At 36.3% G+C, this 24,605-nt stretch overlaps 1 long non-coding RNA gene across 1 annotated transcript; it reads left to right on the top strand.

Moving 5' to 3' along the window:
* Nucleotides 1–1,975: 1,975 nt before the first annotated feature.
* LOC121174585 (uncharacterized) lies at nt 1,976–19,216 on the top strand. The gene is made up of 3 exons (XR_005890696.1): nt 1,976–2,111; nt 2,295–2,341; nt 18,877–19,216. It is a non-coding gene; the product is annotated as an uncharacterized lncRNA (long non-coding RNA).
* The last annotated feature ends 5,389 nt before the right edge of the window (nt 19,217–24,605 follow it).

The following is a 24,605-nucleotide window of genomic DNA, read 5'->3' as shown; positions in this document are numbered from 1 at the left end:
TCTCACGATCTCACCTCAACATCTCATCTCTCATACAATAGACACTGATACGACACAAAATACATAACACACATAACACTCTTGTCCCATTATTAATGTTTCTTTCTCTTCTTATGATCATCATCTCGTTACCATCCTAGTTCTCACTATTTTTCCATTTCCTTACTTCGTCTAGTGCCTTTGATTTCAATACTCGTGGAAAATTACCGACATTTAAGGTTTCAAAGGTGCAAAACTTGTCTTTTTTATTTTACGACTTCTATTTTTTTAACTAAAGGAGTTATTTGACACCTAAATTAGACTCCATATGTTTTCATCCTGGTTCAGTGGTTCCTGATGTGTTTTGTTTCTGTTTATGGAAATTATCATGGTTTAGATTCGAAGGTAGATTCTGAGATTAGAAAATCTTTGAACTAGGAACATCTATACTTATTGTTTTATTTTGTATAAGTTAGTTTCCTTTAGTAAAAGATTCTACCAATTAATTTTTGAAAGGTTGTAATTTTAAAAGAAAAATGTGTTCCCTATATTGTTCCCATCTCAGTGCATTGTCATTAACTGGTCTTGCATAGCACATCTGAGTTCTGACTTGCATTTTGGACTTAGCAGGCAGCATTGGAGCTACGCAGGTATTTTTTTTATTGATGCAATTTTAGATTTGTGCTTTCTCGGTTACTTTTTCCATGTAAAGTCGTAAACTCAAAAAACTTTGGCTCCGTTTGTAAATATTAGTCAGTAGCTTCGCGACAGTTTAGCTCTTTTATAATGGTCAAGTAACTCTATTCTATTATGCTTAACTATATTTTGTAATGGTAGGTATCACTAGTTGTATAGTCCTTTATAGACTGATAGGTTCTTTTAAGATAGGTGGTTACGCTAGGGATTAAGAATTCTAATATGGGATTGATGAATATAAGGAAAGAGGTGTGAATGAGACAGAGGAGACAAACATAACATGACTAGAAGAGAGGAGGGAAACCTCTGGTATAGGAGTTGTAACTATGGGGGAAGTGTGCTCTTGTTGGGTACAATTTCTAATAATTGAATGATAAATCTCATTTTGCATTCATCTCTTACTATTTCTGCAACTCTGTTTGTGGTGTTCTATCAGACTAGCACGAAATTTTGTTATGACTTTCTACTTACTAGTATATGAAAAAGTAAAGGGTTAGAAACCTCATAATTTAACATGTCATTTGTTAAGACATATCAGTTTCAAATGTTTTAGTAATAAGGTAAACAGTATAACAACAAACATCACAAGTCATCAGCATACTAGTTTAAGACTAACTTGCCAATATTGTTGTAGAAAGGTCATGCTCTAATTCTGGTAACCAAAAATTACTTGAAAATTTCTTTGTTTATTTCCTTTCGTAGAGCTCATGGACTAAATATGTTGTAGAAGTTGATAGTCCTAAACCATTTTCCCAATGGGATCTAATAGCTGAGTGCCCTAACAGTACCTGTGCTCAAGTTGTTCACTCTAATGCTAAAATTGGTAGGAACAAAGTAATTCCTCTAACTACAAAAGAGTGTCTAGAACAAAAGGAACAACTTGGTAAGGGCAAAGTGCATTGATCTTCTTGCCAGTGCATTAACTCTTTCTCATTCAGTCATCCAAATACATGTATGATGTTTATGGTAATATTATGGTGTGTTAATTGAAGATTTTTAAGGTGCTAATTGTAACTCTTTAATTTTCGTATTGTTTTGATTTTCATATTTTTTTATTTTGGACTAAATTTTGGTAAAACTTAGTCTACATTGCACACTATATTGTGAAAACACTCATACAACTAGATCTAGTAAGTTTTGAGATTTTGCTAGGAGTGGACATTGCAAAAGTCTTGCTCATGTAAGTATATCTTTAAGGTTCCTTGTTATAAATTTAAGTTTGGGGCCTTTAATTTTCATAAAACCCATAACGTGGAACCTGACTATGATTTTTTTTCATCTTTAAGGTTCCTTGTTATAAATTTAAGTATATCTTTGAGATTTTCATCTTTTTTTTCCCTCTAGACTTAAGGGAATGTTGGCAAAACATTTAAATTGGAGGAAGATGTAGAAATTGCAAATCTGGATGCTGATAAATATAGGGATTTGGCTGAAAAGTGAGTTTTATTTACTAGATTTATTTGATGAAGTAGTTGTCTTTGTTCTGAGTCTTCTAACTGAATCAAACTTTATAGGTTAAGGCCAATAGAAGTAAAATTGTTTTTAAAGTTCCTTGATTGATGTGAGATAATCTAAAATTGTCATTCTATTGCTTATTATCTGAATCATTGTTTTTTTAGATGAAGAATCATTTCGTGGAATCCATTGATTTTCCTATTGAAGATGAGTAAGTAATTGACATCTATCGGTTGTGTGCAAGTCTCTTGTTCTATCTCTAGATATAATTCTTTAGTTCCTATTTTATCTCATGTATTTCTTATTTATGCATCTATTAGTTTTCTAATTAAAGGATCAAGCACTCCAATGTAAATGCTTTATTATTATATATTTGTATGCCTGAAATTAGCTTAGTAAGAGTATAGTATTATATCTTATTATTAATTTTTTTTGCAAAAAAAACATCAGTTGATCTAAATTTGATGAAGAAAGTGTCTTTAAAACATCAGTTTTGGCCAAAACCGATGTAGTAAGCACATTCAACATCAGTTTCTTTAGCAACAATGTCGGATGCGCTTCATAATAGACAATTTTGGTCATATTTCTACATTGGTTTTAACCAGAATCAATGTAGATAATGATTTTCAACATCAAATTTAAAACTGATGTTGAAAATGTCTACTTTCAATGGCAGTAGTTTAAACATCGGTTCTAGATTCTACTAATGTTGAAACTCTTTCGAAACCAATGTTAAAGTCCTTTTATGTAGTAGTGTGGATTCCTTTAGATTTTGCTATTGATTGATAGAAAGAGGTTCTCATGCTATACTATGTATCAATGTTGGTATTTTATTTAATACTTTTGGTTAGAATAGATAATTAATTGTATTTCGATTGATTTTGTCCACAACTACCCCATGTCATCAAGTTTAAACTAAGTTTGAGATGAAAGGGAAAAAAATTCATAGGAGAACCACAAACACCTCATGGTTATTCTATTGTAATTGTAATTAGTTTTAATGGTTAAATTTATTAGGTATTAAGTCAAAATTGAGTGACTTAGTTTCTTGTTGTATTAGGAAACACGGTATTAACAAATGAAGCACCAACTTGTGGAGGATACCATTCATTTGATCCTTAGGCCATAAATTTGGATTGTTTTAAGGTAATGGCAAACTAGTAAATTAAATAGTTTTTTGAGCTAAGAATAGGCTTTAGTACACCAATGTTGCCTCCTAGTTCTAGAGCTAGTTCTTGTGAAGACCCTTCTCCAACAGTTTTCTAGCTTGCTCTACCAAGTTCTAAGGCTTTAAAGCACTTTCCAATGCTAAAAATCCTAACTATACATACAAATGGGTGATCAAGCCACAAGCATGTAAAAATAAGTGCAGATAGAAGCAATGAACACAGAAAGCAACATTAAATAGATAGTGAAAGAATATTACATTAAGGGTTCAACAAAACTTCCCAACCAAGAGGTTTAGCCTTTCATTACAAGAAATGAACTCTCAATACAAGGAAGAATAGAGTTTAAGTGGAAGAAAATGGCTAAGAAGGGTTGAGGATGTCTCCTTCAACCTCTAGAACCCTAATCTCACTCCTCTAACCTAAACTCTCTTGGTGGCTCAACTTCAGTCGCTTAGCTTCTCCCTTGGCTCTGTTTTTCGACTCCTATCCATGTTTTCGCTAACTTCAGTGTTTTAAAGGCTACTTGGACATTTTAGCTTCTAAAGGCTCGCTTTGCGAGATTGGCTCGCTAAGCGAGAGTAAGTGAATTTTGGCTTAGTGAGCTGGGCGCACTAAGTGCAAGAAGAGACAAACGACTCGCTGGGCGAGCACATCTCTGACAGATCCTCTTCTAGGGTTTCCCAACATGCTAAGCGATTTGTATTCCTCGCTTAGAGGATGTCACTCGTTAAGTGCATCTGCCTCGCTTAGCGAGACACCAGCTACTTGAACCTTCTCTTCTTTTAGCCTGAAATAGAAGTGGTTTCAACATTAGTTCTAAAAAATGGGAGCATCTATTGTATAAAATCAAGCTAAACATGAAAATGTGTACAATTCCTACAAAATGAACTATAAATTGGAGGTAAAGCGCTATTTTTGTGCAAATATTCAATACAAAACTTAGTCGTGAATAGCGACTAACAAACTCCTACCAATTTACAGTTTTTCTTGTCCTCAAGCAAAGAAATATCAGTTTACTTGTCCTCAAGTGACAGGAACCACAGTGGTTAACCAAAAAATGTGTTTGTTCCAAAACATTCAATCACATGAACATAAGTGGCAAACAATACTTCAACCAACAGCCCTGCATAAAGATATGTAGAACTTCAAAGATATGAACATGATCATTAAGCAGCACAAATGAAATAAGCTAGCAAGCAAGACAGGTATCAAGAAAGGTTCATCAAGCCTAATCCTCACGGTCACTGTTTCTCTCATAAGCACGGGTGTTTAAGGTAATTCTTCAATTCAACAACCAACACAAGTCTCAACTTTTGCATTTCATCTCATGCCATACAATCACAAACACATAAATTGAATTTGAAGGAGTTTCTTGGCTTGTAATGAGGCTGGGCTACAAACAATTCATGGTTTTTTCTAAGATGCAAAACTTAGGTTCTAGGAGAGCATTCATCCTTAGATCACCTCTTTTCCTTTTATTCCCAGCTTCTATTGAAATGCCATAATCATATAAGACACTTAACTTCAGCAACAACACACATGAACTTTGCTTATTCTTAAAACTTTCCCTTTTTTATTTTAGCAGTTTTTACTTATTGCTTCTTGATACAATTTTTTGTGGTTGTTGCTTGTCTTACCACAATCATCATCACCTAATACCTTCCCCCAAATTTGGAACAAATTTGCTTTGAACCATAATGCTCTCCTATAGCCTAAAGAAAGGTAGATGGAGATTATAATTCAACAGGCTTAGGGTTTAACTCAATCAATCAAATTTAGGCTCAAAATGGGTGCAAAGGATTCATCATTCATGAACAGGGTAAGTTATTTGGCTAAGTGGCTAATTCAATCAATCACGACCTTCATCATTTCCAAATCATGCATTCATTCAATATTCATAGATTCATGCAAAAATCAGTACTCAATGCTAGTCATTCTCTCACATTTTAGGTTCACACAACTCACCTGGTTATGGCTAATGATTACCTTCACTATTTACCTGTCAAACAAACTAACAATTTCACTCACGCCCTTAATTCATATTCTTTTTCTTCTAATTACCACATACTTATTCAAATCACGTGATCTAACATCACAATTCACTCAAGTCATGGAATCAATCATGTTCAAAACCAATCACAAACACCAGAAATTTAAACCAAAACAAACCACTGTGCATATAAATGTAAAGTGTTCAAAAAGTTGTGAAATTTGCTAAATAAGTAAATAAACTAAAACTAAAATTGAATCTAAAAAGCAAAAATATAAATAAGGTCCTGTCTTCAATCATCTTGTGTCAGTGTAGGGTCGTCATGAGGTGAGAAGGGGGCATCCTGAGCTGGCAATGATGTATCCTGAGTTGGAGTGGGCCTGGGATCCCAAGTGCTCTGTGCTGCTGCCATATCTGCAACGTAATCGGCATCTATAGTGCCGTCTCCTTCCTCAATGGCCTCGATCGGTGTAGCGGCAGGGGTGGCTTCAGGTGTCTCTTCAGGTGTGTCCTCCTGCGTCGCCTCTGGCTCTGGCTACGACTCCTGGGCTATAGGAGCCTCACCTTCCCCCACAGGAGAATGCTGGACTCTTGGTCAGGCCACCTGGGCCATAAACTCCTCCATGCTAATGATGGGTCGATGCTGAGCCAGGTTGTGAATACTCTGCATCACCAGGCATAAGCCATGGTGAAGGCTCTACAACATTAGCACCATGGCGTCTGTGCTCTGAGCGGAGGTGCCGGAGGGTGCTGGAGGTGCAGGAATAGAAGCTGGTGGTGCTGATGTAGAAGCTGGAGTAGAGGGGGTAGAAGAGGAAGGAGCATAAATGTCAGGTCCTCTAACCCTAGTCTTGTGGGTCCCCGAAAAGGTGATTGTGGGATCATTCGGGTTCCAGCAGTTCTTTCTAATGTAAGCCAAATTAATGGCAAGCCTAAGGGACTCAAAGGTAAGTGAATCAGGCACGACTTCTCTAGCAATGCAGTGATGGGAGCGGGGAATCCGAGCCTGGAAGAGTTGGACTGGGCCATCTGTGAGATCTGTCCAGAGATAAACGAGCCCACATCCATGTCCATCTTCGTCACCAAACCATAGACTAACCTCGCCCTATCCATGTTGAGATCGGACGTATGAGAGGTGGAGGCGAGGTTGGAGTATGATAGCACATTCCAGGTCTGGGCAAGTGTAGTAAGGTCCTTCCTTAGAAGCTTCCAAGGCGCGCCCTCAACGTTCAGAACAAATCCTCACCTTGGAATGCAGAGCTTGGATGCAAGCTTCTGTGGGTCCGGATGCGTGTGGCAGAACCTGGAATATGTTGTGTAGTGCTCCCCTTGCTCCAAAACCACCATGGTCTCCAAGAATGTGTTCAGTGACTCCCTAACAAACTTTATCAACTTGTCCATGTTGAGATCGGACGTATGAGAGGTGGGGGCGAGGTTGGAGTATGATAGCACATTCCAGGTCTGGGCAAGTGTAGTAAGGTCCTTCCTCAGAAGCTTCCAAGGTGCGCCCTCAACGTTCAGAACAAGTCCTCACCTTGGAATGCAGAGCTTGGATGCAAGCTCTTGTGGGTTTGGATGCGTGTGGCAGAACCTGGAATATGTTGTGTAGTGCTCCCCTTGATCCAAAACCACTAGGGTCTCCAAGAATGTGTTCAGTGACTCCCCAACAAACTTTATCAACTTGCCCCGCACTCTGACTTGCCTCGGGGACTTGTCCTCTGGATCATACAAGTTGGCATAAAATTCCTTGACCAGGGCCACATCAATGTAACCATCAGGTTGCCTGGTCAAGGCTTTATGCCACTGCCTCCTCTCGAGTTCCCTTCGGAACTCATCATACTCTATGATAAATAAATTAATGTTTCTCTCCAGAAGGATGTTCTGGGAGTAAACGTTCTGCTCGTAGCATTCCCAGGCGACCTCTGAGATGAATCTTGTTGTGTCATATGGTTCCTGAGGTCGGGAGGCGATTGCTTTCCTTTTTCTAAAGGCCATCTGCATCAAGAGAATCACAGGAAAGAAAATTAGACATGTTTTATTCAAGACTGAAAGCAGAAAAATAAAACAGAAAATTGATTGGGCGCTTAGCGAGATAGACTTGCTTAGCATGCCTTCAGAAAATAACATGATACGCTTAGCGTGACAACAAAAAAATAAAGACTCTGACTAAGCGAGACACCCTTACTTACCTGACACAACACAGTGGCTAAGCGAGCATGGCTCGCTAAGCCTTATTCTCCAACAGAGAGCTAATTGCGCTTAGCGAGTATGACTCGCTTAGCGCAACACACTATACAGGCTTAGCGCCAGTGGATGCTTAGCCTAACTTGACCACTGTAATTTAATTGGCTTAGCGAACAGGCTCGCTACGACTTATTCAAAAACAGAGAAGAAATTGTGCCTAGCGAGTATGACTCGCTTAGCGCATGAACAAATTTTCAGAACAACTAAATTGCCTTGGGCTTAGTGAGACTGACTCGCTTAGCTCAGGCTTATTTGACTTTCAGAGGCACGGTGGCTTAGTGAGCGTAGCTCGCTTAGCCGCAACCAGAATACCAAAAGCCTCTAAGACTCACACCTAACTAACTAACTCGCTTAGCGCGGCATGCCGGCTTAGCGAATTCATATGAACCCAGAAATTAAAACTTGGAATTTAAATGCTCACTAAGCCGAAGTGCAGTGGCTTAGCAAGTTCATACACAAAAGCATAAATTTAAACAAAAATGATGAACACGCTTAGTGGGATAGGGCTGGCTTAGCGAGGTCACAAGAAAACCCAGAAATTCATCCAAAATTGATGAATTTGCTTAGCGAGTACATCAAAATTTCCAAAAAAATTGGGGCTTCAAAGCCTCAACTTCCTAGCCACTTTCAGGCATAGGAAATCTAAGCAAAACCCATCAAATGAACCTACATTATTCGCTAAACTAAATCCCTAACAACATATAATCGAACAACTAAGCAATGAACAACAACATCAACAGAAAATCAAAATCACAGAGCAAGCAAAGTTGTCTTCTACCCTAGGGTTCAAAAACAAAATTAATAAGAAGGAAATACGTACTTACTTGGATTGCTGAGGTAAATAAGTAGAGATAAGGGAAAAAGAAGCAGAGAAGCAAAATCCACAGTGCAAGAATGCAGGTGAATGCCAATGATGAGATAGGAGTTATAATTTTTGCACAAAAGTAACTGCCTAAGGCAGTTATGTCTTATTTTTGGCAGTTTCGATTGTCTCGCTTAGCACGAGTGACTTGCTAAACGAGCACTCAATGATGTTTGAATTTTTAGAATTTAAAATCATGTGCTTAGTGGGACAGACTCGCTTAGTCCAATGCGAAAATTAGAAAACCTGAGAAGGTTTTGGGCTTAGCACGTAGATGCGCACTTAGCGAGTTCTGCAACTTCCGCTAAGCTGGCCAAGGCCGGCTTAGCGAATTAAATGCCTCAAGATGCAGTAGTGGGGTCACGCTTAGCGCAATGCCATTCCAAAGAGATATTTGGGCTTAGCGGGTATGACCCGCTTAGCCTAATTGACATGAGGGTCTAGGCAGAGAGTGATTTGCGCTTAGTGCACAGATACGCTTAGCGAGACGCTGGGGTGCGCTTAGTGAGGAGACTCGCTTAGCCCAATTCCATTAATTGCAAATCTAGAGAAGTTTTTGGGCTCAGTGCAACTGTCTCGCTTAGCAAGACCCCTTCAGCCAATGGATGGGGGGTGGCGCGCTTAGCGCGAGTGACTACTCGCTCAGCGCGTGAAGTATGATTCTCCTAGCGCACAGGCGCGCTGAGCGAGTGGATGACTGAAATTTTTTTCTAAAAAGTTATTTCCTCATCCAATGCTTCAGAGAAGCTTTTGCCAACCCCTTTATCATACAAAAACATGATGATGTTTTACTCTAGCAATCACAAACAAGTTGAAACCTAACTATATGTAATGATGTACCGAAAGCAATGATCAAGAAAACAAGGAAAAAACTGGGTTGCCTCCCAGTAAGCGCTTCTTTAACATCATTAGCTTGATGCATGTTACCTCTAAAGGTCTTGTAATTGTATAATGGTGGTCAGTCTCTCAATGTTTCCACCATGGTATAGCTTCAATCTCTGACCATTCACTATCCATGTTCTGTCTGGAGTTTCTGACTGAGGGTTGAATAATTCAACTGCTCCATATGACTTGACTTCCTTGATGGTAAATGGTCAAGACCATTTAGACTTTAGTTTCCCTGGAAACAGCTTCAATCTTGAGTTGAACAACAACACTTGTTGTCCTGACCTAAAGTCCTTCTTTAGCAGCTTCTTGTCTTGATAAGCCTTCACTTTTTCTTTGTACAATCTCGAGGACTCATACGCATTCAATCTCATTTCTTCCAGCTCCAAGAGTTGCAACTTCCTCTTTTCCCCTGATAGAGCCTCATCAAAATTTAGAAATTTCAAAGCCCAGTATGCCTTATGCTCCATTTCTACCAATAAGTGGTAGGCTTTGCCGTAAACCATTTGGAACAGAGACAAGCATATATTGGTCTTGAAGGTAGTTCTGTAAGCCCATAGTGCATCATCCAGCTTGCTTGACCAATTCTTCCAAGTGGAGGCCACAGTTTTCTCCAAGATCTTCTTCAATTCCCTATTGGAAACTTAAGCTTGGCCATTTGTTTGAGGATGATATGGTGAGGCTACTTTGTGTGTGACATGGTAGTGGTCTAGCACCTTCTGCAGCTGGCTGTTGTAAAAATGAGAGCCCCCATCACTGATCAGGACCCTAGGCACCCCAAAGCGAGTGAAAATATTTTTCTTCAAGAACTTCACTACATTTTTGGCATCGTTCTTTGGGGCAGCCACAACTTCTACCCATTTGGAGACATAATCTACGGCCACAAGAATGTATTCATTGCCAAAAGATGGAGGAAGAGGACCCACAAAATCGATTCCCTAGCAGTCAAAGACTTCAACCTCCATTATATTCTACAAGGGCATTTCATTTCTTCTAGAGATTCCCCCCTTTCGTTGACATTAATCACATTAAATGGCATGTTCATGAGCATATTTGAAGAGGGTTCGCCAAAAGAATCCACATTGTAGGACTTTGGCTACTATTTTGTCTCCACTGTAATGGCCTCCACATGGTGAGTTGTGACAATGCCATAATATGCTCCTATCTTCTTCCTTTGTTACACATCTTCTCAGAAGGTTGTCAACACCAATCTTAAACAAATGTGGGTTATCCCAAACATAAAATCGAACATCATGTAGGAATTTCTTCCTTTGTTGCCAAGTCAAATCTTTAGGGATGATTCCAACTGCCTTGAAGTTATCCAAATCAGCGAACCATGGCCTTTCATTTACCAGGAACAGTGATTTATCAGGAAATTCATCTCTTATCTCCAACTCTTTCAAAGTCACCTCTTCATTGACTAGTCTTGACAAGTGGTCAGCTACTAGATTTTCAAATCCTTTCTTGTCTTGGATCACTAGGTCAAATTCTAGAAGTAACAAAATCCACTTGATTAATCGAGGTTTGGAGTCAGCTTTATTCAGCAAATACTTAATGGTTGCATGATCAGTATAAACTATAACTTTCAATCCCACTAAGTATGATCTGAATTTTTCTAGTAAATAGACAATCGCAAGCATTTCCTTCTCTGTGGTAGCATAATTAATCTGAGCATCATTTAAAACTTTGTTGGCATAGTAAATAGCATGGAAGACTCTGCCTTTCCTCTGGCCCAATACAGCACCCATAGCATAATCACTTGCATCACACATCAACTCAAATTCTCGACCTCAATCTGGCTCTATAATTACGGGAGCGGACACTAAACTGGTCTTTAAGGTGTTGAATGCCTTCAAACACTCTTCATCGAATAAAAATACCGCGTCCTTGTTGAGCAAATTGTTGAATGGTTTGGAAATCTTTGAGAAGTCTTTTATAAACCACCTGTAGAACCTAGCATGCCCTAAAAAGCTTCTAACTCCCTTGACATTCACTGGAGGAGGGAGTTTATCGATCACATCAATTTTTGCTTTGTCTACTTCAATCCCCCTCACAGAGATTTTGTGGCCCAACACAATTCCTTCTTGAACCATGAAATGAAATTTTTCCTAATTAAGCACCAAGTTTGTTTCTTCACATCATTGCAACACTCACTCCAGATTTGCTAGACAACAATCAAAAGATGAGCCAAAGACGGAGAAGTCATCCATAAACACTGCGATACATTTCTCCACCATATCAGCAAATATTGCCATCATACATCTCTGAAATGTTCCAGGAGCATTGCAAAGACCGAAGGGCATTCGCCTATAAGCAAACACACCGAAAGGACAGGTGAATGCTATCTTTTCTTGATCATTTAGGTAAACCGCAATCTAATTGTAGCCAGAATATCCATCTAAAAAGCAATAAAATGACTATCCTGCCAGCCTTTTAAGCATTTGATCCATGAAGGGAAATGGGTAGTGATCCTTTCTGGTGGCATCATTCAATTTTCTATAATCAATACACATCCTCCAGCCTGTGATGATTCTCATGGGGATCAAATCATTCTTCTCATTCTTGATTACCGTCATGCCTCTTTTCTTGGGAACCTGCACAGGGCTAACCCATGCACTGTCTAAAATGGGATAAATGAGGTATGCTTCAAGCAACTTGAGTACTTCTTTCCGTACTTCTTCCTTCATAACCGGATTCAATCTTCTTTGTGGTTGTCTTACAGGCTTATAGTCAGCTTCCATGTTGATCTTATGCATGCAGTAAGAAGGGATAATTCCTTTGAGATCATAAAAGTGCCATCCAATAGTTGCCTTGTGTCTCTTCAAAACCTTCACCAGTTGAGATTCATCTTCCTTTCTTAGAGAGTTGTTGATGATTATTGGACTTGCTTTATTTTCTTCTAAGAACACATACTTCAAATGTTCAGGATGAGTTTTTAACTCCACCTTGGCCTTTTCCACTGGAATGTCTTTCTTCAATTCTTCAAACACCACTATTCCAGAAGGATTTTCTTCTAAACCCTCTAATTCTTCTAAATAGTTATGCAATTTTTTTCTTCCTCAATTGTCAGAAACTCCATAGTATTAGTTAGTGCTTCTTCAAGTGGAGACTGTAGTACCATGTCTCTAGCTACCATGTCTATCTCGTGTTACACCTTTTCTACTTTAAAACAGGCCTTGTGGTCACTTAGGTGTTTCATGGCTTCAAATAAATTAAACATGACTTTTTTTATCATCCACACTCATTTCAAGATTACCTTTCCCCATATCCACCACACAATTTGCAGTTAGCATGAAGGGACGACCCAAAATCAATGGGATTTCAGCATCCTCTTCAATGTCCATGATTACAAAATCTGCAGGGAAAGTAAACTGCCGCACTTTGACCAAAACATCTTCTACCACGCCATAAGGCCATGTAATAGACCGATCTACCAACTGCAATGTCATTCTTGTTGGCATAATTTTCAGCTCTCCAATCCTTCTGCACATGGAGAGAGGCATTAAATCAATGTTGGCCCCTAAATCAATGAGAGCTTTTCCAACTGACACCACACCAATAGAGCAAGGGATTGTAACACTCCCTAGATCCTTGTATTTAGGTGGAATAATTCCCTGGATAACAACACTGCAGTTTCCTTCCACCACTATATTATCACTGTGGATATATTTTCCCTTCTTGGTCAGCAGATCTTTAAGAAACTTGGAGTAGAGCGGCATCTGCTGCAAGGCTTCTCCAAAAGGGATAGTTATCTCCAATTTCTTGAAGATGTCAAGGAAACAAGCAAAGTGTCGTTCCTTGTCTTTCTTGGATGGCACCAAAGGGTATGGTGCTTCTTTCCCTGCATATGGGACATCCTTCTTCTTCTTTTCTCTGGCCAACTCACTCTTTGTCTTCTTTTCTTCCTCATTTTCTCTCTTTTTTTCATTTTTTTTCTTCTTCCTCCTTATTTATTTTTCCCCCTCATATGATCTTCTTCTTTTTCTTTTTCTTCTTCATCCTCCAACTTCTGCTCATCATTGTTCCTCCTCTTATCCTCCACCATGGTTGCCTTCTTGCTTCTGGTTATGATAGCTTTGCACTCTTCTTGGAGATTTTTTTCAGTATTGGCTCCAAAACCTCTAGAAGAATTTTCAACCATCTGCTTGGCTAGCTGCCCCACTTGAATTTCCAAGTTCTTTATAACTGACTTTGTGCTCTTGTGGTTGGGCATTGAAACCTGCATTAATTGAGCCAAAGTCTCCTCCAGCTTGATGGTCCTCTCATAAAGGCTAGGCCCTTGATTTTGAGGCCTATTGGATGGTCCTCCTTGGTCTTTGTTAAATTGGTTCCCTGGATGAGACCTCCACCCTTGCCCTTGGTTCTGATTAAAATTTGCACCTTGCTGGTAACCTGAAAATCCACCTGCATTAAACCCTGGTCTGTGTTGATTCCCCATATAATTCACTTCTTTTGCAGCATCATCAAGAGGTATACAACAACCAGACTCATGTGCTCCTCCACATATGTTGCCACCTCCAACCTACATAACTGCTGAATGGGAAGGTTGAGCCACTTGCAATTGTGTTGGTAGCTTACTAAGTGTCTCCGTCAATGATTCTAGTTGCTTAGCTAGCAGCTTGTTTTGTGCCAACAATGCATCTTGTGAAGAAAGCTCTAGCAGGCTTCTCTTTGTGGGTACATGAGTTTTATCACGCAGAATAGCATGATCACTAGCAGTCATGTTCTCTATGAGTTCCATTGCTTCTTCAGGAGTCTTCAATTTAATTTTTCCTCCAACAAAAGCATCCAATAACTGCTTGGACTGCGGTCTCAAACCATCAATGAAAATGTTCAACTGAATCGGCTCCGAAAATCCATGAGTTGGTGTTTTCTGTAGCAAGCTACGAAATCTCTCAAGTGCTTCACTCAGGGATTTATCTAGAAATTGATGGAATGAAGAAATAGCTTCCTTGCCTTTAGCTGTCTTTGATTCTGGGAAGTACTTCTTCAAAAATTTCTCTACAACTTCTTCCCAAGTCTTTAAGTTGTTTCCCTTGAAAGAATGCAACCACCTCTTGGCTTCTCCAGCCAAAGAAAATGAAAACAAGTTAAGTCGCACTGCATCTTCTGGCACACCTGCAATTTTCACTATTTTACAAATTTCTATATAAGTAGCTAGGTGTGTGTACGGGTCTTCATTTGGCAAACCATGAAAAAAATTTCCTTGAATCAACTAGATCAAGGAATGGGGATATGTGATGTTATGAGCTTGGACCTCTGGCCGCACAATACTTGTAAAGAACTGCGGCACAGTAGAGCTAGAATAGTCTTTAAGAGTCACCCTCCATGGTTGATCTTCAGCCATGATATTTGCTTCAGACGCACCTACTTCGGATTCCCTTAAGTCTAGAAATGTTGAAGATGATTCAGATAATTGAGCTTCCTCCAAACTTGGTTGTGTTGTCTTTTCTTGCAAAGCTTTTCTCCTTCTCTCTACGTTGTTTCTCCTGCAAGTGGCTTATATCTCCAAATCTAATGGAGCTAAATTCCCTGCTGAAGAGTTACCTCGCATTCAAGAAGCACTAACAGAGCAGCAATTAACCAAGTCAAGAAAAGTAAATGAATCCTAACTAACGATTCACAAAATTAATCAAAGAATAAAGAATAAATGTTTACAAATTGAACTATACGATTTAAGTGGAAAGAAATTCCCCAGCAACAGCGCCAAAAAGTTGTTCGAGTGGTCGGAAAGTGTACCAATTCGCACAAGTAGTATATTAAAATGGTAAGTCTGAGTATCATATCCACAGGGAATTTGTTTCACTCAGAAACTGTATAGTCAGTGAGCAAACATTTAAGTAAAACCAAAAGAAAAATAAATATCAAGTTGGGTTTTTGTTCTACAATCTAGTTAAATACAAATTAAATATCCTAAGTTTGAGAAGTAAAAACAGTCAAGTAAAAAGCATTGGGTCGTTCTACTAAATTTTCCTTGATGTTGCCATATATTTTTATCTATTTAATGTTATCCTAGTGTTCTTATGCTAAGAAATTACCCAAACCAAGATCCCTCTAGTGAATGAACCTAACTCTCTTTAGCCTCGTCCTTGATCCCTCAACAAACTCAGCCTAAAAGAGTTGCATTAAGTCTACAGCATAATATAGACTAGATTACTGCGCTCCATTGCTAGACATACAGTTTTCTAGCTTACTTTACCAAGTTCTAAGGCTTTAAAGCACTTTCCAATGCTAAAAATCCTAACTATACATACAAATGGGTGATCAAGCCACAAGCATGTAAAAATAAGTGCAAATAGAAGCAATGAACACAGAAAAACAACATTAAATAGATAGTGAAAGAATATTACATCAAGGGTTTGGCGAAATTTCCCAACCAAGAGGTTTAGCCTTCCATTACAAGAAATGAACTCTCAATACAAGGAAGAATAGAGTTTAAGTGGAAGAAAATGGCTAAGAAGGGTTGAGGATGTCTCCTTCTACCTCTAGAACCTTAATCTCACTCCTCTAACCTAAACTCTCTTGGTGGCTCAATTTATGTCGCTTCAGCTTCTCCCTTGGCTCTGTTTTTCGACTCCTCTCCCTGTTTCTGCCAACTTTAGTGTTTTAAAGGCTACTTGGACGTTTCAGCTTTTGAAGGCTTGCTTAGCGAGATTAGCTCGCTAAGTGAGAGTAAGTGAATTTTGGCTAAGTGAGCTGGACGCGCTAAGCACGAGAAGAGACAAACGACTCGTTGGACGAGCACATATCTAACTGATCCTCTTCTAGGGTTTCCCAACACGCTAAGCGAGTTGTATGTCTCGCTTAGCGGATATCACTCGCTAAGCGCATCTGCCTCGCTTAGCGAGACACTAGCTACTTGAACCTTCTCTTCTTTTAGCCTGAAATTGAAGTGGTTTCAACATTAGTTCACAAAAATGGGAGCATCTATTGTATAAAATCAAGCTAAAAATGAAAATATGTACAATTCCTACAAAATGAACTATAAATTGAAGACAAAGCGCTATTTTTTTGCAAATATTAAATACAAAACTTAGTCATGAATGACGACTAACACAAATAAACAAAGAATATGAAAAAAAGTAAAAGATAAAAGAATGAGAGAATCAATAAATGGAACCTAAGATAACAAAAATGTGCAAATTCCTGATATTTACACACAAGTCCACGACAATGATGCCAAGAACTTGTTCATAATATTTGGGAAGGGAACCAAATCATACAAGTACCGATGAATATTTAGAGATTGTATCCATAGGGACTTGCATAATATTAAGTGCATTTGACACATTTTGCTAACAAAGGTTTAAGGGCAAGTATAAAATGCAGTTGAAAAGTAACATTAACTAAAAGAGAATTTAGTAAAACTAAATATTCAAGAACAAAGGTTGAAATAAACTATTTAGGATTTTTTATCAAACACATGGTATGAGATGAAATGATTAAAAATCAATGGCAAATGTTGTCGAGGTTGGACTTCATAAAATATCATTCCTCATGTATCCCCAAACACGTAACAATGAACTCACATCAAAATACTAAAATTCACATCCAATTTTCAATCCCTAATTCTTTAGGTGGATTAAGGTCAAATTTCCTCATCATATCCTTAATTTCTCAAAAGCTTTAACAAGGAAATTTGTATGAAGCACAAGAATTAAAAAGATACAATCCATAAATAAAGACTCATTCCTAGATCATAGGTCTATTGAGTTCTCTATTTCAAATCTTGAATCAAAGTGTGTTTCCTAACAACAAATAAAGTCATCAAACATGAAAATGGGTGATTAAACCACTCATAAGAAAATAAGCATAAGAATAGGAAGTAGTATATTAAGATTAGAAAAGAGTTAGGTTTCACAAGAAATACATGAGTGGGTTTCACTAGATGCAATCCCGGAACTTAAGAATCTAGCAACTCCTAGCCATAAGGATGGAAAAAATCCATGGAGAAATGAAGGAGAATGAAGAAAAAGAAACAAGAGAGCTCCAAAGGTCTTGTTTCACCCTTTTCCAAGAGAGAATGGAACTTGGGATTTGTAAAGTGTGGTTGAGTGTGGTGAAGTGTGGTGGTGGTGATCCCTTGAAAGAATACACAAAATTTCCTTTTATAGGTGCCAACTCACTAAGCACAAAAGCTTTTTGTGTTAAGCACTGAAGATGCTAAGACCAAATCCTTATAACACTCTAAAGTAGTCTAGTTCTGAGCCCAATTCCATTTCGGGCTAAGCACAACTCCCAAACTCATCAATTCTTCACTTGTTTTCTTTAATCTTTTTCTACAATTAAAAAGTAACATTCTAGACCAAAATTCCTTTCAGTAACAAACTTAAGGCCAAATAAGTATTAAAAGAAAGAGAAAAGTGATATAAGTGCCAAATTTAAAAGATTAGTTTATAAGTGAAATTAACACTTATCAGATAGGCCAAGCTAGACTGAAAAAATATTGTCCAAAATATAATTGGGCCTATTTGGGGTGACCTAATGGGATTGTTGGGCTAGGTTTGACATTCGAAACATAAGCCCGAATTTAATTAGGTCTATTTTGGCCGATATCTTTTAATTTTAATTTTTTTCTTTTGAATTTGTATAAATTTAGACTAAAAAAGTAAAATGGAATAATATGTGCAAACCCAACTTTGTTTCGACTTGAATTCTTTTGAAAATAGTTTCTTTATATATATATATATATATATATATATATATATATATATATATATATATATATATATATATATATTCAATTCTCTTTAATACAACACTTTCTCTTGGACTCTTTCTTGGTGTGCCTCAAAATCTCTAACTCTTTTCGTTCTTCTCCTATATTAGTCGAAGCTAGGCATAACAAGCCTAGCTAGTTGGTTATTCATGCTTCATTCAGCATTTTCTTAATTTTTATTAGTTGGTTACGATGTTGATTATATTTGTGTGTGTGTGTGTGTGTATATATATATATATATATTGAATGTTTTTAATTCACTTTCATTATTCATCTTTTCCTACATTGTTTCCTTTAATTTTGCTTTGTCTTAATTTGTGATCCTATGTAGATTTTTCACAGTTTTGTTGGTTTATCATTGTTTGATCCAATTTGTTATTTTATTTTATTTGCTTTTGGTCCAACTATTGGTTTGACCATGATGGAGACACAAGAAAATCCCCACAACAAAAAACCCATCAAGAGGGTTAGAACCTCTTTTGAGATAGTTGATCACATGAGAAAAAAAGGGAAAGAGAATTTCACCAAAATGTTCATGTCTTTTAGTCCTTATTTCCAACTTGAAAAAGGTCAACTGATATGTTTTCTATGTACTATTTTCAACCCAAAGTATTTTCGGTTAAAAGTTAGGAATATGAAGTACTAAAGTTTATTTGAAGAATTAACCTAAAGATGAAATCTCTGAATACATGATTAAGTAGCAAAGTTATTTGTCAGTCATGCTAAAACATGTTGGTTTCTTTACTTTTTAATACCATTGATAGTGACTATTCAAATTATTTTATTGCTATTCACCTCAGCTCAACTCTTTCTTTGTTAAATTTTTATTTTTGTAGTTAATAGACTTTACCACTAAATTATTTCCTTTCTTGCATAGTTGTACATGAGCATGAATGCAACTCCATGGTTCAATGGTTCAATTGGAACCCCTCGCACAGAGACAGTGAAATTGAGGCTCCAATCCCTTCTCCTTCTCCCTAACTCTTGGAAATCCTAGGAGAGCAATCAGAGGAAAAAGCTTGAGGAGTGTAAGAAAACCACTAGAGATACTGTTATAGCTGCCAGACAACACACATGAGCTCACTATGAGGTAAGGGATGAGTTTATTGCAATTGAGGTTAGGATGAACATGTGTTGGGATCCTTAGAGGATCAAATTGGGGCTAATTTTGGGAGGTATTTTATGCATTTTAATTTTTTGTGTACAATGATAACTATGAATAGCTAATCTTTGATGGGTCAATTGATGCCATGATGCGAATTGGATGATTTAATTAAGTGTTTGGCTTTGAATGTTAGAAAGCTAGAAATTTGGGAATTCTTGATTCTTCCATGGTTTCTTGAAATTGATTGAGGGGTTTTATTTCCCACGAAGTGATCACATATTTTATGCTATTCATTTTGAATTGGGGTGTCTTTTAAGGTCTGAATTCTACCTCTTTTTGTAATGACTCGTCTCGTCGCTACGATATCATCACTCTAAATCGTGTAAATTTTAATTTTTAAATGAAAACTCCATTAATTTGCTTATAAAAAATGAAAGTAAACTTTTCGCAATATAAATTCACCAAACAACACACAATTACTTTAATGAATATATATATAGATATAGAATATTACTTTTAATCCCTTATCTTAAACACTATTTAGGTTCCGTTAACTTATTTAAAAAATAAAAAAATCAAATATGATACTATGATATTCCAAATTTACCCCTTTGAATAACATTGACAGATTAGGGTGTTGTCAGTGTTCATTCCTCTCATTGCAACCCTTCTCTTGTTGCATACTTCTTCATCATCCTCCTTTCCATGAATAATTTCTATGTAGAGTATGGTGTCTGCAATTTCTAAAGTCCCAACCTCACCAATCAGTTAAAAATGATTGCAAGGGGTGGGCTTTCGTGAGTCTAGTAGGCTTATTCTACTTCATGGCATAGGTGGTTTAAGTTTTGGCAATGTATAGGATGTTTTTGGTAGCAATAACATAAGAACATATGTGTTGAGTTTAATTAATGAAGAAGTTGTCCATTTCATGTTTAGTAGTGTTTTTTTTTTTCATTGAAGCTGACCAGATTTTACCATGACACAATTATTATAAAGAATCAAATTACAAACATGTGAAGCATAGGTAACTTACCCGTGGAGTAATGCTCCACACTCTAGGTGCTAATACATTTAAATTAAATTATATTTTTGCTCTATATAATTTTGACAACATCCACTTGTAGTATCATATGAGTCCTTGGATTTTTAACAATATCACCTTACTTATAAGCAAAGATTAAATCAAAATTGCAATTTCATGATTCTTTTAGTGGATCACATTTGATCAGTTGTCGGTTGCTCATGGTGCACAAATTTTTAAACGTGGCCACCTTGTGATGAAAGTTTTCATAGGAAAGTTATTTTCAATTATATATATATATATATATATATATATATATATATATATATATATATATATATATATATATATTTTACATCAAGAGTAACTTTTTTATTCTTATTATTCATTCTTCTGAAATATAACAGGATAACATTAGTGATTTGATTCCAAGATAATGAATGGATAGAATGAGAAATAACCTTAAAAGAATTAAAAAGAGTTATTAATTGTGTAAGCTGATCTCTCCTATATATATATATATATATATATATATATATATATATATATATATATATATATATATATATATATATATATATATATATATATATAACATTCATTCACTTAGCATAAAAGTATATACTTGGATCTTAGAAGGTTATTTAACCATTGTCACTTTATTTATAACAAAGATAAAATTAATTAAAAAAATTTGTAATTACAGAATTCTTTCAGTGGCTCTGAACTAATCCATTGTTGCCTGCTTATGTCACACATATTTTAAAATATGGCTACTTTCTAATCGATGGAAATTTTCCCATGTAGACTATTTTTTATGCTTAAATTTAATGTATATTCCCCTATTTATTTAACAATTATAAAAAATAAATTTTATTTTTTTATCATTTGCTTATGGATTTACCATAATTAGAGATCAATTTTTTAGTCACTAATGACCATGGAAAAATATTTAATTGGAGACTACTTTTTTTCTCTCCAAATGAAAATAATTGTAAACTAATATTTTTTTGTCATTATTAGCCCATTATAGAGACTATTTTTGTCAGCCTCACACTAAAACATAATTATAGATCGATATTTTGATTGCTAATAAAAATATAATTAAAACTGTTTTTCAGTCATTTTTAAGTGATTTTAAATACTGATTTTCAGTTGCTAATCTATAAGCATTACATATAAGTACGAAAGACACACAAAGCTAATGTCTCTAGGTTTTAAGTTGAATGGGACATCAAATTCACTTGTATGGTTTGCTCATGCATCATTGATGAAGATCTCTTAGTGTTACCCATTTGATTCCCAATAAATGGTATCAGAGTCGATTACTCAACTAGGTGACCGTATCGGCTCAAATGAGTATAATGGAATTGGCAATGGATTCAGGCATGGAGATTCCATGTATTGAAAGTCTTCCTGACGATGGATCCATGTATGATAATCAAAAGTCTTCTTATCAACATGGAGGTTGGCGACATGTCCTGTTATGTGATCTAATGGCAATGTAATTAGTATATAAAGCATGCCAACATCAATGACTAAGGTCTAAGGGCGTAACGACAAAGAGCATACTAACAAGCATGATTAAGCTCTAAGGATCACTATTGAATACTCATGGATTCAAAAGAGCCTTTGTTTGAGGAGGGAATGTGACACCCTCTATCCCAACATACATATAGATAAATAAAACATATAAAAATACTTATAAACAAATTCACATTGGTAAAATGTTCACATTCACTTTATTATTACCAAATAGAAGTTATTAAAAGCATATCCGACTTAGAATAAGATCGTCAAAGTTTACAAAAGAAATTTTGTTAAAATAGTGAGGTAAAATAAAATAAAGTAACATCATGCAATTAAAATAAAAACTCATCCCTAATGTCATATCCTATCAAAGCATTGTGTCCCAGCATCCTCTAGCACGAGGTTCTTTAAAGTCATCCACCTAGTCATCTGCTCCCACAAACACAAAGTTCAAGATCATCACCGGATCCAAACACAAATAGCATATAGGGAGTGAGTTATCACATTAAAAAAACAAATAAATAAAGACATAATCAAAATAAATTATGGAAGTAATTATAACATAGCTTAACATAATACAATCCATGTCACTTCACCACTTTATCATTTAAAATTCATTTCTCAAACACCAATCACATTACGCATGAATCACATACTCAATCAAGATGAAATAACACTCATCAATTTCATAATAAACAATTAGCAAGCGTTATGCAACACGTATACTAAGATTCAAGCCTATATGCAATGTGATACCATATCAGTGAAAAACCACCCTGGGACACATAGGAGTACATAACAAGACACACCACACAATGGGTATGTCAGGTCACTCTCACTAAGTAAAATCATAAGGTGACTAGTCAGGGTCACTCTGTTTTGTGAGAATGCTCCAACCACATGGGATCAACATAGGCTTAAAGGAGCACTCAAACCGAGTGTCTTTATCCCCAAGGCCGAAACTCTGAAGAATCCGTTAGGGCCTCACCTTCATGATTCAGGTCCAATCCCTAAAACAATTTTTGCACGGAAACACTGCTCATGAATTATACAATACCCACGACCTCACACTCGTGTTTCAAACACATTCAATACATTGCGCTACAATTTAACGTTGGTTCCTTACTAGGAATCCTACACTTTCCCTTTAACACTGGGCATAAACACTTTTCTCAAGGTAAACACTGGTCGGGTTATTGTATAATTCACAGCTCACAATACAAGTATTGTCATATTAAGTCTTAACCACATACTTATTCACTACCAAATCTCATGTCCACAATTTAACATCTAATAATGTCACAATCCACCATCACATGTTTACGTGTATCTAACAAATTAACACATTCAACTTTGCACTTATACTCAATCTCAATAACAATGTTATAATCTCAAAGCAACATGTTATTTCACAATTCATCACATATTCAATTTATAGACACTGCTCATGAATTATACAATACCCACAACCTCACACTCGTGTTTCAAACATGTTTAACACATTGCGCTACAATTTAACACTAATTCTTAAATAGGAATCCTACATCTTCCCTTTAACATTGCGCATAAACATTTTTCTCAAGATAAACATTGGTCGGGTTATTATATAATTCACAGCTCACAACACAAGTATTGTCACATCAAGTGTTAACCACTCACTTATTCACGGTCAAATTTCATATCCACACTTTTAACATCTCACCATGTCACAATCCACCATTACATGTTTATGTGTATCTCACAAATTAACACATGTTGAGCATTACACTTATACTTAATCTCAATAACAATATTATAATCTGAAAGCAACATGTTATCTCACAATTTATCACATATTTAATTTATCACTTATACACAATTTCAACCACAATTTTAAGATCTCAATATAATTATTTATCACGCTAAATCTTATTCAAAAGAGAAATAAATCATACAAAAATGTTTCTCACAACACGGGGAGTAAAATCCCTAAAACAGTTCACATAATCATACAAAAAGAATTACAATAATTTGTATAAAAAAATAATTAAAGAGAATATTATTTAGAGTACAATTCATGCTAATTAACAAAAAAAACTCAATTTTTAGGGTTCATACTCAACACAAAAACACACCAATTTCACGATAATTTCTCATTTGGACATCAATTGGTTTGTCAAACATGTATAATTCACAGTTATAATTGTAAAGATAGAATCAAAATTTTCAAAAACACCCCAAAAACCCATTCTAATTTATACTCTAAGGATCCCTACACATATTCTCACTAGTCCCTAATTGTGAATAACTCATCCTTTACCTCTAGTGGTTCCCTAACATTCCTCAAGCTTTTTCTCTTGTATCTCTGATAAGGTTTCCAAACGTTAGAGAGAAGGAGAAGAGATTGAAGTCTTCATTCCATTGTCTACGTGTAATGAGTATTTCTCCCTCCCCATACATTATACTTCAAATCCCAATGATGAAGATGTGCGGTAATAAATTGCAAACCTTGTGCCCCAATTTTACAACAATCCAACGGTTAACGAGTCCGGGACTTTGGTTTTACTAGGAAAAATTTTGGATCTCTGTGGGAAAAGGAAAGGCTATGATGCAAAGGGAAATTCTCTAACCTTCGACATTTTTTCACACATTCCAACGGTAAGAGTGTCCTGAAATGTGTTTCAAACCTGATGCTCAAATTTCACAACAACCCAACGATTAATGATTTTGAGATCGTCATTTTATTGAGATATATTTGAGTGTATGTGGGAAAAAGAGAGGGTTTTGGGAGGAGGAGAAGGGAAAATGAAATTGAGAGGAAGAGGAAGCGTAGAGATGTATCGTCAGCCTCTGTTTATAGCTAGGGTACTCTCTACCTATTATTTACTCTATTTTTATTTATTTATTTATTATTTTATAAATAAATACTCTATTTTATTTCCTATCAAAAGAATAAATCAAATATCCTTTT

Source organism: Glycine max, chromosome 3, assembly GCF_000004515.6.
Source record: "Glycine max cultivar Williams 82 chromosome 3, Glycine_max_v4.0, whole genome shotgun sequence".
Taxonomy (NCBI): domain Eukaryota; kingdom Viridiplantae; phylum Streptophyta; class Magnoliopsida; order Fabales; family Fabaceae; genus Glycine; species Glycine max.
This window is presented reverse-complemented; position numbering and strand designations above follow the sequence as displayed.